Below are 4,619 nucleotides of genomic sequence, written 5' to 3'. Positions count from 1 at the left end.
CAAATAAGATGAGGAAAAGCTAGCCTTGCCCAAGGAGAGGGCTTTTTGGCTATTTTGTAGAGTTCAAGGGAGATGACTTTATGAACTTCTACTTCCTCTCCAATCATGATGCTATGGATCATGATGGTCCGATCTACAGTAACTTCAGATCGGTTGCTAGTGGGGATGATGGAGCGTTGGATGAACTCCAACCATCCTCTAGCCACAGGCTTGAGGTCCAGTCTTCTTAATTAAACCGGCTTGCCTTTGGAGTCAATCTTCCATTGAGCTCCTTCTACACATATGTCCATGAGGACTTGGTCCAACCTTTGATTAAAGTTGACCCTTCTAATGTAGGGGCGTGCATCTCCTTGCATCATAGGCAAGTTAAACGCCAATCTCACATTTTCCGGACTAAAATCTAAGTATTTCCCCCGAACCATTATAATATAATTCTTTGGATTTGGGTTCTTACTTTGATCATGGTTCTTAGTGATCCATGCATTGGCATAGAACTCTTGAACCATTAGGATGCCGACTTGTTGGATGGGGTTTGTTAGAACTTCCCAACCTCTTCTTTGGATTTCATGTCGGATCTCCGGATACTCATTTCTCTTGAGCTTGAAAGGGACCTCAGGGATCACCTTCTTCTTGGCCACAACATCATAGAAGTGGTCTTGATGGGCTTTGGAGATGAACCTTTCCATCTCCCATGACTCGGAGGTGGAAGCTTTTGTCTTCCCTTTCCCTTTTCTAGAGGATTCTCCAGTCTTAGGTGCCATCAATGGTAATGGAAAAACAAAAAGCTTATGCTTTTACCACACCAAACTTAGAATATTGCTCGCCCTCGAGTAAGAGAAGAGAGAATAGATGAAGAAGAAGAAGAAAATATGGATGAGAGGAGGGAGAGGTGTATTCGGCCAAGAAGGGGAAGAGAGGGTTGTGTTGTGTGAAAATGAAGAATGGAGGGCTATATATAGGGAAGGGAGGGGGGTTAATTTCGGCCATATAGGGTGGGTTTGGGTGGGAAATTGATTTTGAATTTTGAAGGTAGGTGGAGTTTATGAGGTAAGTTTATGGGAAAGAGTGGATGGATGTGAGTGGTGGAGTGGTGATAGGGAAGAGAGATTGAGGTAATTGGTGAAGAGTTTTGGGGAAGAGTGTTTATGGGATTGTGTGAAAGAGGGGGTGAGAAGAAGTGAGTGGAGGTAGGTGGGGATCCTGTGGGGTCCACAGATCCTGAGGTGATACTGTGGGGTCCACAGATCCTGAGGTGTTCAAGGATTTACAGCCTTGCACCAAATTAGGCATGCAAAATGCCCTTGCACACAACTCTAGGCGTTCAGCGCCAGATTGGTGCTTGTTCTGGGCGTTGAACGCCCATTTGTTGTCTATTTCTGGTGTTGAACGCCAAAACCATGCTTGTTCTGGGCGTTCAGTGCCAGCTCTTCTCCAGGGTGCAATTCTGGCGTTCAAACGCCCAGATGCTGCCCATTTTGGGCGTTCAGCGCCAGAACAATGCTCTGTTCTGGCGTTGAACGTCAGACAGATGCTTCTTACTGGCGTTTAAACGCCAGTGAGATCCTCCTCCAGGGTGTGATTTTTCTTCTGCTGTTTTTGATTCCGTTTTCAATTTTTATATTTATTTTGTGACTCCACATGATCATGAACCTGATAAAACATGAAAGAACAAGAAAAATAAAATTAGATAAATAAAAATTGGGTTGCCTCCCAACAAGCGCTTCTTTAATGTCAATAGCTTGACAGTGGGATCTCATGGAGCCTCACAGATGTTCAGAGCATTGTTGAGACTTCCCAACACCAAACTTAGAGTTTGGATATGGGAGTTCAACACCAAACTTAGAGTTTGGTTGTGGCCTCCCAACACCAAACTTAGAGTTTGACTGTGGGGGCTCTGGTTGACTCTGTTTTGAGAGAAGCTTTTTATGCTTCCTCTCCATGTTTACAGAAGGATGACCTCGAGTTTTAAACACAAGGGAGTCCTCATTCAATTGAAGGACTAGTTTACCTCTATCAACATCAATCACAGCTCTTGCTGTGGCTAGGAAGGGTCTTCCAAGGATGATGGATTCATCCTCATCCTTCCCAGTATCTAGGACTATGAAATCAGCAGGGATGTAAAGGCCTTCAACCTTTACTAACACGTCCTCTACTTGTCCATAAGCCTGTTTTCTTGAATTGTCTGCCATCTCTAATGAGATTTTAGCAGCTTGCACCCTAAAGATTCCCAGTTTCTCTATTACAGAGAGGGGCATGAGGTTTATCCCTGAACCAAGGTCACACAGAGCCTTTTCAAAGATCATGGTGCATATGGTACAAGGTATTAGGAACTTTCCAGGATCCTGTTCCTTCTGAGGCAATGTCAGTTGATCCAGATCACTTAGTTCATTGGTGAACAAGGGAGGTTCATCCTCCCAAGTCTCAATACCAAATAATTTGGCATTCAGCTTCATGATTGCACCAAGGTACTTGGTAACTTTCTCCTTAGTAACATCCTCATTCTCTTCAGAAGAGGAATACTCATCAGAGCTCATGAATGACATAAGGAGGTTTAATGGAATCTCTATGGTCTCTAGATGAGCCTCAGATTCCTTTGGTTCCTCAGAGGGAAACTCCTTATTGATCACTGGACGTCCCAGGAGGTCTTCCTCCTTGGGATTCACGTCCTCCTCCTCTTTTGTGGTTTCGGCCATGATGGTCATTTCAATGGCCTTGCACTCTCCTTTTGGATTTTCTTCTGTATTGCTTGGGAGAGTACTAGGAGGGATTTCAGTGACTCTTTTACTCAGCTGGCCCACTTGTGCCTCCAAATTTCTAATGGAGGACTTTGTTTCATTCATGAAACTTACAGTGGCCTTAGATAGATCAGAGACTAAGTTTGCTAAATTAGATGTATTTTGTTCAGAGTTCTCTGTCTGTTGCTGAGTGGATGATGGAAAAGGTTTACTATTGTTAAACCTATATCTTCCACCATTATTAAAGCCTTGTTGAGGCCTTTGTTGATCCTTCCATGAGAGATTTGGGTGGTTTCTCCATGAGGGGTTATAGGTGTTTCCATAAGGTTCACCCATGTAATTCACCTCTGCTATTGTAGGGTTTTCAGGATCATAAGCTTCTTCTTCAGAAGATGCCTCTTGAGTACTGTTGGATGCAGCTTGCATTCCATTCAGACTCTGAGAAATCATATTGACTTGCTGAGTCAATAATTTATTCTGAGCCAATATAGCATTCAGAGTATCAATTTCAAGAACTCCCTTCTTTATAGGCGTCCCATTACTCACAGGATTTCTCTCAGAAGTGTACATGAACTGGTTATTAGCAACCATGTCAATGAGTTCTTGAGCTTCTGTAGGCGTTTTCTTTAGGTGAATGGATCCATCTGCAGAAGTATCCAATGACATCTTAGCCAATTCAGATAGACCATCATAGAATATATCCAGGATGGTCCATTCTAAAAGCATGTCAGAAGGACACTTTTTGGCCAGTTCTTTGTATCTCTCCCAAGCTTCATAGAGGGATTCACCTTCTTTCTATCTGAAGGTTTGAACATCTACTCTAAGCTTACTCAGCTTTTGAGGAGGAAAGAACTTGGCTAAGAAAGCCTTGACCAGCTTATCCCAAAAGTTCAGGCTATCCTTAGGTTGAGAGTCCAACCATATTCTAGCTCTGTCTCTTACAGCAAAAGGGAAAAGCATGAGCCTGTAGACTTCAGGATCTACTCCATTAGTCTTAACAGTATCACAGATCTGCAAAAATTCAGTTAAGAACTGAAAAGGATCTTCAGATGGAAGTCCATGAAACTTGCAGTTCTGCTGCATCAGAGAAACTAATTGAGGTTTCAGCTCAAAATTATTTGCTCCAATGGTGGGGATGGAGATGCTTCTTCCATGTAAATTGGAATTAGGTGCAGTAAAGTCACCAAGCATCCTCCTTGCATTATTATTATTTTCGGCTGCCATCTCCTCTTCTTGTTCGAAAATTTCTGAATGGTGCTTGCTGGCTTGCTGTAATTTAACTTCTCTTAGTTTCCTCTTCAGAGTCCTTTTAGGTTCTGGATCTGCTTCAACAAGAATATTCTTGTCCTTGCTCCTGCTCATATGAAAAAGAGAGAACAGAAAAATAATAATAATAGGGATCTTTTTTACCACAGTATAGAGGTCCCTGTGTGAGTAGAAGGAAAGAAGAAGAAAAAAATGTAATGTAAGAAAAGAAACACAAGGGTGAGGAGAGCAGAGACGTGAGATGAAGAGAAGTGTTAGTAGATGAATAAATAAATAGAAGGAGATGAGAGAGAAAGAGAATTTTCGAAAATTATTTTTGAAAAAGAGTTAGTGATTTTCGAAAATAGTTTTTGAAAAAGGTTAGTAATTTTCGAAAATTAAATTAAAATAATTAGTTAATTAAAAAGAAATTTTGAAAAAGAGGGAGATATTTTCGAAAATTAGAGAGAGAGGGTTAGTTAGGTAGTTTTGAAAAAGATAAGAAACAAACAAAAAGTTAGTTAGTTAGTTGAAACAAATTTGAAAATCAATTTTTTGAAAAGATAAGAAGATAATAAGTTAGAAAAGATATTTTAAAGTCAAATTTTTGAAAAAGATATGATTTTGAAAAAGATAAGA

General features: G+C 41.0%; 1 non-coding gene across 1 annotated transcript; it reads left to right on the top strand.

Annotated features, from left to right (window-relative positions):
- Positions 1 to 3,455: 3,455 nt before the first annotated feature.
- LOC112760857 (small nucleolar RNA R71) lies at positions 3,456 to 3,563 on the top strand. The gene has a single exon (XR_003181275.1). It is a non-coding gene; the product is annotated as a small nucleolar RNA R71 (small nucleolar RNA).
- Positions 3,564 to 4,619: the final 1,056 nt, after the last annotated feature.

The sequence above is a fragment of the Arachis hypogaea genome, chromosome 16 (genome assembly GCF_003086295.3).
Source record: "Arachis hypogaea cultivar Tifrunner chromosome 16, arahy.Tifrunner.gnm2.J5K5, whole genome shotgun sequence".
Lineage (NCBI taxonomy): Eukaryota > Viridiplantae > Streptophyta > Magnoliopsida > Fabales > Fabaceae > Arachis > Arachis hypogaea.
Note: the sequence above shows the minus strand (reverse complement) of the source record. Positions and strands in the feature narration are given on the sequence as shown.